The sequence below is a fragment of the Manis javanica genome, chromosome 2, assembly GCF_040802235.1.
Source record: "Manis javanica isolate MJ-LG chromosome 2, MJ_LKY, whole genome shotgun sequence".
Classification (NCBI taxonomy): Eukaryota; Metazoa; Chordata; class Mammalia; order Pholidota; family Manidae; genus Manis; species Manis javanica.
The window spans coordinates 80,135,007-80,148,331 of record NC_133157.1 but is presented as its reverse complement, the minus strand read 5'-3'; the positions used below and the strand labels follow the sequence as shown (position 1 = coordinate 80,148,331).

Below are 13,325 nucleotides of genomic sequence, written 5' to 3'. Positions count from 1 at the left end.
ATATAAGTCCCCAGTGTAGGCCAACGCAGAATATGACCGCAGTCTCCCATGCAGTTACCAGTTTGCAGGGCTGTGCAGGACCAGCAAAATTAACAAATCTGGAATAGGGCTTCCAGGGCTGCCGACTGTGTCCTCTCACCATTAACATCACAACAGCATATCCTCAGAAAGAGAATGAATGTTGTTGACCTGAGGTTCAGAGAAAAGGGAAGACACTCATGAGGACCAACATGGAAGAAGGGGGATACAGGTGACATTCATTCCAAGTAACAAAAATAATGGTAGGGTAGTAAGAGCTTGCATGTATTGAGCATTGGCCCTGTGCTGAGCGAGTGCCTTTCATGAGTTAATCTCCCTTGAAGTAAGTGCACTTCTGTTTTAACAGAATCACAAAGTGTCTAAAGCAAATTGTTAATCACTGAAGGTACCTTGGCACTTGCCAGTTTTTGCTTTGTTTTTGCTTTCCATCTTTTCTCAAAGGCCTAACAAAGATCAGCGGAACATTCTTCTAATGCCCACAATACCATGATAATCTCATGTGGTGCTGACAACCAGGACAATGGATCACTCCTGTGAAAAAACAGAATGGCCTGCTGGGAGAATTGAGAGGTCACAGGTATGAAACAGATACTTTTATGACTTCCTATGACCAACTTTGAAAGGTTGGTATTTACATGGTCCCAGAAATGGAGCTGACCTAATCCTTACTGATCCAACATGAGATTATTCTACTGCACTGGAAATAGACCAAAGAAGGGGAAAATGCCTGTTATGCAATCCAGGTATTGGTCAGAATGTTCTGTCCTTTCCTCAGTGATGAGCTTCAATTAACTCCGTTCTGATCTGGACATGCTGATCATCACAAATCACAGACAATATCGGAATAATTTCACTGTCATTAAAGGTTTAAATGATGTTACAATCACTTAAGCAACTAGAGTACATATATTAAAGCCTTATTTTATAATCCTTTTGCCAAAGCACTTCTGTTAGAATTTAATTTAATATTTCTCTAGACTCACACTCCAAGTCCAATCATTACAATTAATTCCAATCTCTCTAATCAAGGATGCATGTCTTTACTTATTCTCTATAAGTAATGGAGAGAAGGGATGAATTTCATTACTGTTCAGAGTTGTGGTCAGTTGTTCTCAGGTCCTCTGTCTGGGACCATTTCCCCCTGGGAGGATATTTGAAAGCTAAACAACCCTATATTTAGCTTTACCTTACGTAACAGAAACAACAAAAAGACCAAACACACACACACATACACACACACACACACACATCAAGCTTATTACAGACAGGCTGAATCACCACTGAAGGGGTCAGTTGTCCAAGGCCATACATGTCTAATGACTGGCAGCTGTTACGGGTTCCCTCTGCCAAACCCATTGGCCAGAGAGCAAAGGATCAGAATAGCAGAATGCTGCGTTGAAGAAGTGGCTCACACAGCATTAGTGGCTAAATCCAGGTGGACTGGAATAATTCCTCAGGTGGGTTCTGATCTAGTAGTTTAAAGCACATAGATGGGAAAACAGTTACCAAGTCCTCTCAATTCTGCAAAAGTTGATTTTTTTTTTTGGTCTCAAAAGAAAATGAAGAAGTGAATTTCCTCCTAGACATCAAACTCCTTGAGGATAAAGATATAAAGGAATATCTGGCATACAATAGGAAATTAATAAATGTTTGCTGGAATTAAAATTAACTGTTATGTCCTATCACTGAACCTGTATAACTGCCTGGCAAAGTAGGTACTGCTACCATCATTTCACTATGAAGACAATGGGAAAGAAGAGCTCGGTAACCAAACCTGGGGAAAAGGAATGAAGCCAGGATGCAAACACAGGTCTTTCTGGATCCAAAATTAATATTTTTTCTACTACATCATGCTGATGTAAACTACTTGCTTTGCTAAATTAAGAAAAACCTTCTTTTATCTTTTCTAATTATAAAATTTGCAAGCCTGTTCTATAAACGCAAAATCCCCTTCTTTCAGTTTCTTTATTCTCTCCAGATGATCATGTTCATTCCTTTGTTCAAAATGTGGAAATGATTCCACATTAACTTCATTTTCTTTTTCTCTTCCCCACCCTCCCTTCCTTCACCATGGTCACAGAGAGAGAGAGAGAGAGATGACCCTCTGGGTCTGCGTGATAGATTTTTTTTCCATCCTAGAACCATGGTCCAATTTGTTCATAACCTCACAGAGAAGGCTCTGACCCTGAAAAATTCTTCTGTGACTTACTTGAAGCCTTAATTGGCCACATTTTGGCATTATGCTAGGATTTAGCTGGTTCTTCCAACTCCTGCTGACATCCCTATGGCTATTCAGGGCTATAAAAAATAGTCCCTAATGCTCAAACTGGTAGCTTCAATTAGCTTGTGGTTAAGGAAGCTGTGTTGAATGGTTAGGTGGCCTCTGTGGTATGGATGTGTTTTTAGGTCGGTAAGATTATAGGCAAGCATGGCATCATAATGTTCAAAGACCAATCTTTAACTGTCAAATCAAAATTTAACAAATATAATCTTGATTATATTTGGTTTATTATTTAAGTGCTCTTGGAGCATGTGTGATCAGACTAGATAAAATAAGATAATGTGCCAAAACCAACATTTTCTCTATCAAACACTGCATGGAAGGTCACATTTCTCTTGATGTTAAGTTGGGTTGTCCCTCACTTTGATACATTAATACAGCTCTAAATGCACATCTTTCCTTAGACTAAAATTAGAAAGGACATATGCAAATCAACCTGGTATAAGTACATATGTGGATAAATTTTTAATTTGAAGGTTTGAAATATATGATATTCAAACTTCATTTCCAGAAAAGTTGAAACAAAAGTCTTTAGAAAATTAGGACTTGCTATAATAGAAGAAATAATAATACCATGTGCCAAAGTGACATAGTTAAATTATGTCAGTAGTCATAAAGAATAAAATTTGGACTGTTTCTCTTTGCTAAAATCACAGAAAGATGGTTTTTGGTAACTACTCTGTCTATAAATGTGAGGGTACTTCTTGTCATCTTGAATATACCTCCCAGAAAGAGAATAGCAGGGTGGTAGTCTAAGTATGTACAGAGTGAATGACAGCCATGACTACATTCAAATATAAGTTTGATATGTGTTACATTATTAATCTCTCTTGTTTTATGATTTTTAGAACCTATCTTTGCAAAATAAAATATCCTACAGATATATAAACAGGGTTATAACTTAGTTATCACCCATGAGTCTAAATGGTCCTGAAATACACTTTTAAAAGTAGAAGTGACTGGTATCAAAAAAAAAAAAAAGTAAAGAAACAAAGAAAAAAGGCAACCCTTCTCTATTTACAGGTAAAAGCCCCAACTGTGGCCCTCCTCCTGATCCTTTCTCAGTATCAAATGCATCAATAAAACCCCAACCTGACCACACTTCATTCAATATTTATTCTTTCTTCTGTGACTTCTTCCCACCAGTGTAATATATGTTTTGAAGTGCCTCTCATCTTTAAATACAACACACACACACACACACACACACACACACACACACACCCACACACATCACCTCCGCTTACCAGGCTGTTCCTTGAGCTATATTCTTGTTCCTCCCTCCTTCCCTTCACTACCAAGTTTGTTTCTCACAGCCTCCATTTCCTCATCGTCTATTCATGTGCAAAATATTATTTCTTGATAACCACTGAAGAGTCCTATCCAACAGATTTTCCTCCATTTTTATGCCCCTCAGACTCTGCAGCCACTGTCAACAGCTCTTACTTCTTCATATTATCTTCTCCCACAATGTTTTTCTCATGCTGCTCACTCTCAGATCTCCCTCTCTTTCTCTGACTCCTCTTTCTTCTTCTGACCTCAATGTACATACTCCCTTTGGTTAGGCCCATGGCCATTTCTCCTCTCTCTACACTCTCTCCTTTGGGAATTTTACTCAGTCTTTTCTACTAATCTTCAGTCCTGTAGTGCTCTAGCCCGCATTCCCAACAGTCTGTTAGACATTTTCATCTGCCTATCCTACTGACATCCAAACTCAGTATGCTCAAAATATAGTCATCTTCCTTTTCTGTACATATCTACTTATTATATTGTAATTACTATTTTCCCAATCATTGTAAAAAAGAAATATTCACAAGTTAAAGTTGCAAATGTCCAAAACTAAAGAAGCCAAATATTAATCATAGGTGGTCCAATATTCAAATAGAACTATTTTCTTTAGTTTAAAAAAATGACTTTTCAAAATTAATGCATGCTTTTCTAAAGTAATGCAATAGTAAAAAGAATAATTCAAAAGTATAAAATAGAATATTATATATAGTAAAAGTGAAAGGAAAGGAGCGACACACAGCAGCAATTCACCGTAGAGTTCTGCTTTATTAGGGAAAGGTGCTGGGTTATATAGGAAGGGGCATGAATTGATTGAGTTGTCACTTCTACGGGGCTGGTGGCTGTTGGCTAGGTGCTGGGATTGGGAGGGGAGCGAGAGGTGATTGGGCTTCAGGTGGCGCCGGCGGGAACCGAGGACCCCGAAGAGAAGCCGGAAGTTTGCCATCTTACTGGTGGGGGCCCTTCATTCCCCCCTTTCTCCTCTATGGGGTTGTGCACGTTGCTTTCTCTCTGGCTGCTTCCTGCTGAACAGGGGCGGAGAAGGGAGTGAGGGCTTGAGGATTGGGAGGAAAGGGTTGATAGGACTCCCCACAGTAAGGATGAGTGGATGTGGACTTCTTCAGGTTTGGAAATCAGTGAAGGTTCCCTGAAACCATAGGTTGAGGACCTGTTGATTCCAATGGTGCCAAGAGGATATGGGTGTCAGGAGCCAGGCGTCTGCAGCTATTGTTTCCAGGAACAGTTTCCAGTGGAGAGAGGGGTCCATCTCAGCGTGTGGTGAGGAGGTCACGTGAGGGTGAGGGATCTTCTGTGGCCAGAAGTTTTACTCAGGTAGTTCCTGAATAAAAGCTGGTTGAAACCTTGATTAGAGATTTTTCCGACTTGGGATTTGATGAACTTTATTATACAGGGTAAGAAGAGACAGGCGAGAAGAATGATTATTATGGGGCCTGCAATGGGCCAGAGCCAGGTGAGGAGGAAGTTTGTTAGTATTGAAGAGAATGGGTTGGAATTGGAAGCAGAGTGGAGGCTGGAGGCAAGGTCGGCGAGTTTGGTAATGTCAGTTTCTACAATGCCGGATTCGTTGATGTAATAGCAGCACTCTTCCCAGAGGAAGACGCAGGTGCCGCCCTTCTTGGCTGTAAGCAAATCTAGGGCCCGCCGATTTTGAAGGGTGACTTTAGCTAGCGAAGTGACCTGTCTTTGGAGAGAGGCTAGGGAATCGGCAGTGGATGTCAGGGCTCCCTCAAGTTTGGCGTTGAGATCTCTAACTGCCTATAGAGAGTGACCCAAGGCTTCTCCCAAAAACCCTGCCCCAATGGCTGAGGTGATCAAAGAGCTACTGACCATGATGGGAAGGAAAGCAGCTCTTTTTGTGCATGAGGGCAAGGGAGGTTGGAGCTCAAGAAATTCTGCCATGCTATAAAGTGTTAACTGTGAGATTAAGGTGACGAGAATGCAGGGTGTATCAGAGTTGAGAGGCAGTGAGTTGAAAAGACTGCCATTACACCAAAAGAAGTGTCCCAGTTGCATAAAAGTCTTAGAGCCGGAGGTAGGGGTGTAGATAGAGAGGCAGTGAAGTGCACTGGAGGGGGATGGAGTTGGGCCTACACAGTGGTGGATGGTGAGATTATCTGCGTATTCTGGTTCTCATAGGGGTATGTCTGCCAGGGGGAAGAGGGGTTGTCTTTCTGCATGGAAGGAGTAGTTGGAAATATTAAGGGGCAAGGCAGCCAGCAGTGGACGCTGTAGTGATGCACACAAGAAACAATTGGCGGTGTTAAGGGTGTGGTTGAGAAAGATGGTGGTGTCCTGAATGAGCTGTAACGAAGAGTAGGAGAAATGGGAAGAGGGGTGGGGATAAGAAGATGAAGAGGCGCCGTCAAGAGTTTGGATAATGACTTTTTCGGAATGTCTGCTATCTGATGCAACTTGAGAGATCTGGGAATGAGAGGGAACATACTTTTGAGAGATATGAAGGGTACCGTGGGGGGTTGAGGACCCCCCTCATAGTAAACTGAGGCTGTGACTCCGGCAGCCCATCGAGAGTCCCAGGGATCTGGGATTGATAAGGAGAATGAGCCGTTGGGATATTTTATGAAACGGTTGGAGGAGTAATACTGTGGGTACTGGAAGTTACTGATGTAGTGAATGGCACAAGACCAGTAGGGACATCTCCTGTAGGTGTCTGGCTATCACCTGCAATAGGCTTGTTTTTGGTCATAGAGGAAGCAGAGGTAGGGAGAATAAGGGTAGCTGCTAGGGAACACTTCGGTGGAGGGAGGAAAGTGGAGGTATAAAGGCTCAAAGCAGCTTTTCAGAGGGCAGTCTGGGTGGCAATGAGGGCAGTAACTTTTGTTTGATGCTGTGTGTAAGTCTGTCTGACTTTGAGTCGCCATACAAAGGAGGCTGGGGTGGCAGGGAAGACAATAAGAATGAGGAAAAAAGCAAGAGAGCAGTAAAGGAGGAAAAAGTCATGATTTGGGTATGGATGGCAAAGGGGGTGAACGGGATTTTGGAGGAAAGAGGACAGTAAGGTCAGGAGTCTGGAGGGAGGGAGAGTCTATAAACTTTTGTAGGTTAAGAGATCTTTTAGGTGATGTGGGGAAAGAATGGTAAGGGGCGCCCTGAATGTCAGTTTATGAGCTGCCTTCTGCAAGAGCTGTCTAGCGGCTAATGCTCGTAGGCAGGGGGCCCATCTCCGAACTATGGGGTCTAATTGCTCGGAGAGATAAGCTACTGGGGCAAAGGATGGGCCATAATATTGGCCTAGGACTCCTAGAGCTTGACTGGACCTCTCATGAATGTATAATGAGAAGGGCTTCGACAAATCAGGAAGATGGAGAGCTGGGGCTTCTACAAGGGCTTGACGGAGCTTAATGAAGGAGTGTCGGGGTGAGGAGGATAATGGTTTTTTAGGGGGGGCTCTTGCTGAGGTCGTATAGGGGTCTTGCCAACGGGGAGAAGTTAGGGATCTACACTCTAAAATATCTAGCCAGGCCTAGAAAGGAAAAGATTTCTGTCTTGGTTTTGGGAACGGGCAGGTCAGAGAGGAGCCATTTTCTGTCTAAGGTAATGGACTTTCTTTGTTGAGATAGAAGGAATCTGAGGTAAGTGACAGGAGGGGAAGAGATTTGAGCTTTGACGGGGGATACTTGGTAACTTCTGGAAGCTAGAAGGTTAAGGAGGGAGGCAGTGTCAAGTTGAGACTGTTCTCACGAGGGACTGCAGAGTAGAAGATTGTCTATGTATTGTAATAAGGTGGACTTGGAGTGATCATGATGAAACTGTTTGAGGTCTTGAGCTAGGACCTGTCTAAAAATATGGGGACTATCTCGGAAGCTTTGTGGCAAAACTGTCCAAGTGAGTTGTTCAGAATGTCTTGTGTATGGGTCCGTCCAGGTGCAGGGGTCTAGAGGGATAGAAAAATGGGTCCTTGAGATCTAGGACTGAGAAGTGGGATGCTGAGGCAGGGATCTGCGATAAAAGGCTGTATGGATTTGGAACTAAGGGATGGATAGGGACAATGGCTATGTTGATGAGGCGAAGGTCTTGGACAAGGTGGAAAGATCTGTTGGTTTTTTTAACAGCTAATATGGGGGTATTAAATGGGGAGTGAGTGGGTCTGAGGTAATTTTTGTTTAAGAGATCTTGAATGATGGGTTGGAGGCCTATGAGAGCTGAAGTGGTTAGGAGGTATTGGGCCTGACAGATATACTGAGAGGGATCATGTAATTTGATAGAGGCAGGGGGACATAGGGCTATGGAGGGGCTTGTAATTTCCCAAACTTTGGGATTTACAGGGTGTATGAGGGTGGAACCGGAGCTTTTATTGGGTAGAGGGGGGTCGTCTATGAGGGCCATCAGAAAGGGAGTACTGGGGGCTGTGGGAGTGGATATAGTTATGGAAACGTGGAGGAGGGAAAGGATGTCCTGTCCTAGTAAAGGGATGGGACACTGGGGCATAACTAGGAAGGAGTGGGAGAAAGGTATGGGATTGTCTTGGATTGTGCATAAAAGGGGGGAGGGTTTAATGGGAAAATCTGTTTACCTCCTACCCCGACTATAGGAGTAATGGCTGGCATGGTAGGGCCCCGGTATTCTCGCAAGACTGAGAAGGTGGCTCCTGTGTCTAGGAGGAAGGAGATGGGGCGACTGTCTACTGGGCTCCTGTTTGGTGATGGAAATGGTCAGGCGAGAAGCCCCCGTAACACTGGGCTCCTGTTTAGTGATGGAAATGGTCAGGCGAGAAGCCCCCGGGCCCTGTCAATCTTCTTCTGCCAGCCCCAGTACGGCGGGCTTAGGATGGGGGTTGTTCGTCCAGCCTCCCCTTCGGGTGGTTGGGCAATCAGACTCCCTGTGGCCCTTTTTGTGGCATCTGGGGCATGGGGTGGTAGGAGATCTGGGGGAGGGGCATGCCCTTGACCAATGTCCCTCTTTTCCGCACTTGAAACAAGCTCCTGTGGGGGGGGGGGGCTTGTTTGTAGAGGGGCGCCCAGATTGTGGTTTTATCAGCTGGGCTAACATCTGAAAATTGGCCTGATCAGCCTTTTGTTTACGGCGTTCTTTCTCCTCCTCCCGGTTATGGAAGACTTTAAAGGCCACTGTTAGGATCTCAGTCTGTTGGGTAGCGGGGCCCTGTTCTAACTTTTTGAGTTTAGCTTTAATGTCAGGGTAGCTTTGAGCTAGGAAGTATGTCATAAGGACATGTCTTCTTTCAGGTGTTTCTGGGTCCAGGCTGGTATAGTGTAATAGGGCTTGAGTGAGTCTGTCTAAGAACTCGGAGGGGGTTTCGTCTCTCTTTTGAATTATGTCTTGGAGTTTTTGAAAATTGACTACTTTACAAGCTGCCTTTTTCAGACCTGCTATTAAGCAGGAGGCAAAAATATCTCGAGAGCAGAGACTTACGGTGGTGTTATAATCCCAGTGTGGGTCTTGTTCGGGGACAGCAGTGGGGCCAGGGGGATAGGTGGGGTCAGTCCTGTGGGTTTCGGTAGCGTGCGTTTGGGCTAAGTCCCAAACTCGTCTATGCTCTTCAGGGAGGAGAGTATTGACCAGGAGCATGAAAATGTCATGATGCGTGAGGCTGTAAGACTGGAGGGTCCATTGAAACTCTCTGATGTATGTCGTGGGATCAGTGGAAAAGGAACCTAGGCATTTCTCTAGTTGGGCTAAATCTCCTAAATGCCTTTGGATCCTGCTACCTCCAGGAGGGGGGCAATAATTTTGGCAGGCTCTCAGGACCAAGTCTGAGGGGGACTGAAGGGTTCTGGCTCAGTTTGTGGGGGAGTGACATGGTCCAGCTGCGCCTATTCAAGCAGGTCCTGAAGTGCGGAAGGGGGGCAAAGAAAATAAAGAAAGATAGAATCAGACCCACGTGTTGCCAGCCTGCAGCCCAGCTGCTTGCCTCTGCTGCTTTAGTTGGGCTTGAATTCATGACTCTGAGGTTAAGAGTCCCATGCTCTACTAACTGAGCTACAGCAGGGCTCCAGTTAATTGCTTATGGAATGCATTGTTCTCCATTCCTGCCACATCGGCAAGTGGGGGAAGAGCATAGCTAGAAGCAGGGGCGGTGTTTCTACACATCTTCAAGGTCTCCCTATTTTCAGAGTGAGGAGTCTTGGCTCGTCTTCGAGGACAAGATATGTTTTTGTGGGCAGATAACTTCTAAGGACTGCACCGGTTGTTCTCTAACTTGTGCTTTCCCATGCTGCGTTCAGACATGGGGGAAGGTGCTTTCTCATTCTCCCTACAAACATGTGAGAAGACAAAGGCGGTCCCTAACAGGGGAGAAATAGGTGATGAGGGCAAAGACAGAGGAGGCCCCTGGGACCTAGTTAAAGGGGGGCTGAAAGGCTCAGGCTTAATCTGCTGGGGACGAAGGCAGAGGAGGTGAGATGGGGGAGGAGATGGTGGGGAAGGAAGGGAGAAGAGCTGTTGTAGGAGACGAAGGGGAAGGGAGTGAACGGGAGGCTTCTGCGGGGGCAGCGGCTTGCAGGCTAGGAGAACTTGGGAGGGGGCGGGGGAGGAGGAGGCGGAAAGCTTCGATATAGGGAATCTCCTTCCATTTTTTCAGGCGTTGGCAGTAGTTAAAGAGATTGCGAGTGATGTTAGGATCAAGAGATCCCCCTGCGGGCCATTGGTTGTTATTCTCTAGGGGGTATGTCAGCCAATCTTGGGAGCAATATTTACGGAGAAGTTTTGGTTTTATATCAGGCATCAGGGAGAGGGTAGCCAGATGCTTAAGCAGGCATTCAAGAGGTGAACTTTCAGGGAGGGATGAGGAGGCTCCCATGGCTAAAGGACAGAGAAGGAGACAAACAGGGGAAGACGAACGGAGATCCTCGGACTGGAAGCAGACCGCAATGAGACAAAGGGCGTCCCCTATGATCCTTGGTGGTCTGCGGAAACTCGTATACGAGTCGGAATTTCTTAGGAAGTGTGGGTCGTCACCCAGACTTCCCTAAGAAGGCAGAGTGCCGGAGTCACGAGGTACCTAGCACTAGGCATTTTCGGCAGACAGAACAGATTTCGGCGGACGGAACAGAAGGAGGAGGGGGTGGGGAAAGGGAGCATTCTCATCCGCAAAGGAGTCACCTCATTTATGGCTGTTGGAGGGGGGGGCCTGAGGGTCCGCCGCAGCTGTGAAGGCCTGAGGCGGGGAGAGTTCCCTCCTCATCCCCGAGTGTCAGGGCCTTGCCGGACGATCACGGTCAATGGCACTGCGATAGCTCGGAGAAGAGTGGCCCATCCCAGGGAAATTTTGCTTAAAAAGTTTCAGCACTGGAGCGGGAGCCAAGATGGCGGCGTGAGTAGAGCAGTGGAAATCTCCTCCCAAAAACACATAGAGCTATGAAAATATAACAAAGAAAAATCTTCCTAAAATAGAGACCACAGGACACAGGACAACATCCAGACCACATCCACACCTGCAAGAACCCAGCGCCTTGTGAAGGGGGTAAGATACAAGCCCCAGCCCGGCGGGACCCGAGCGCCCCTCCCCCCGGCTCCCGGCGGGTGGAGAGAAACCGGAGCAGTTTTTTTTTTTTGGCGAGCGCTTTTTGGAAGCCTTAGAGGGACGGGCCCCCGTTGCTGGGGAGGCAGGGTGGCGGGACCGGTGAGGAGGTGCCTGGGAACGGCGCCGGAGGACAAAGAATATCCCGCGTTTCTCCCTGCGAGACCTGGGGGCGGGTGCCTGAGACCGGTGCCTGAGGACGGAGGAGGTCGCGCGTTTTTCCCCTTTTCTTTTTTTTCTCTTTTTGGCAAGCGCTTTTTGGAAGCCTTGAAGGGACGGGGACCCCAGTGCTAGGGAGGCACGGTGGCGGGACTGGTGAGCGGGTGGCTGGGACCGGCGCCTGAGGACAAAAAATATCCCCCGTTTTTCCCTGCGGGACCGGTGGGCGGGTGCCTGAGACCGGCACTTGAGGACAGAGGAAATCGCGCGTTTTTCCCCTTTTATTTTTCTCTTTTCTGCGAGTGCTTTTTGGAAGCCTAAAAGGGACAGGGACCCCGGTGCTAGGGAGGCAGGGCGGCGGGACTGGTGAGCGGGTGCCTGGGACCGGCACCTGAGGACAAAGAATATCCCGCATTTTTCCCTGCGGGACCGGTGGGTGGGTGCCTGAGACCAGCACCTGAGGACGGAAGAAATCGCGCGTTTTTCCCCTTTTTTTTTCTCTCTTTTTGCCAAGTGCTTTTTGGAAGCCTTGAAGGGACAGGGACCCCGGTGCTAGGGAGGCAGGGCGGCGGGACTGGTGAGCGGGTGCGTGGGACCAGTGCCTGAGGACCAAGAATATTGAGCGTTCCTTCCCTGCGGGACCGGTGGGTGGGTGCTTTTTGGAAGCCTTGAAAGGACAGGGACCATGGTGCTAGGGAGACAGGGCAGCAGGACCAGTGCGCGGGTGCCTGGGACCGGCACCTGAGGAAAAAAAAAAAAATCGCGTGTTTTTTCTTTTTTTTTTCCTTTCTGTTCCCTCTCTCATTGTTGCTGTTGTTGTTTTGGTTTGGAGAGTGCTTTTTGGAAATCTTAAAGGGGCAGGACAGGTCACTTAGACCAGAAGCAGGGAATCTGGGGATCTCTGGGCACTCTAACCCCCTGGGCAGCAGGGAGCACAGAGGCCCCTTACGGAGATAAATAGTCTCCTGGCTGCTCCCCCTCTAACGGGGCTCCACCATTTTGGAGGAACAGCCCCAGCCAGGCCAAGCCCACAGCAACAGTGGAGATAAACCCCAAAGCAACTGGGCAGGAAGCAGAAGCCCTGTCTGCGCACAGCTGCCCAGCACAAGCCACTAGAGGTCGCTATTCTCCCAGGAAAAGGCTACAAACCAACAAGAAGGGAAGCTCTTCCAGCGGTCACTTGTACCAGCTCTGCAAACTATCTCTATCACCATGAAAAGGCAAAACTACAGGCAGACAAAGATCACAGAGACAACACCTGAGAAGGAGACAGACCTAACTAGTCCTCCTGAAAAAGAATTCAAAATAAAAATCATGAACATGCTGACAGAGATGCAGAAAAAAATGCAAGAGCAATGGGATGAGATGCAGAGAAAAATGCAAGAGCAGTGGGATGAGATGCAGAGAAAAATGCAAGAGCAGTGGGATGAAGTCCGGAAGGAGATCACAGATGTCAGGAAAGAGATCACAGAAGTGAAACAATCCCTGGAAGGATTTATAAGCAGAATGGATAAGATGCAAGAGGCCATTGAAGGAATAGAAGCCAGAGAACAGGAACGTATAGAAGCTGACATAGAGAGAGATAAAAGGATCTCCAGAAATGAAACAACACTAAGAGAAATATGTGACCAATACAAAAGGAAAAACATTCGTATTATAGGGATACCAGAAGAGGAAGAAAGAGGAAAAGGGATAGAAAGTGTCTTTGAAGAAATAATTGCTGAAAATTTCCCCAAACTGGGGGAGGAAATAATCGAACAGACCATGGAATTATACAGAACCCCCAACAGAAAGGATCCAAGGAGGACAACACCAAGACACATAGTAATTAAAATGGCAAGGATCAAGGACAAGGAAAGAGTTTTAAAGGCAGCTAGAGAGAAAAAGGTCACCTATAAAGGAAAACCAATCAGGCTAACATCAGACTTCTCAACAGAAACCCTACAGGCCAGAAGAGAATGGCATGATATACTTAATGCAATGAAACAGAAGGGCCTTGAACCAAGGATACTGTATCCAGCACGACTATCATTTAAATATGAT

The 13,325-nt window shown here is 46.4% G+C and overlaps 1 pseudogene; it reads left to right on the top strand.

The window, feature by feature from the left end:
- The first annotated feature begins 2,182 nt into the window (after window positions 1-2,182).
- LOC108394371 (ATP synthase subunit g, mitochondrial pseudogene) lies at window positions 2,183-2,556 on the top strand (annotated as a pseudogene).
- Window positions 2,557-13,325: the final 10,769 nt, after the last annotated feature.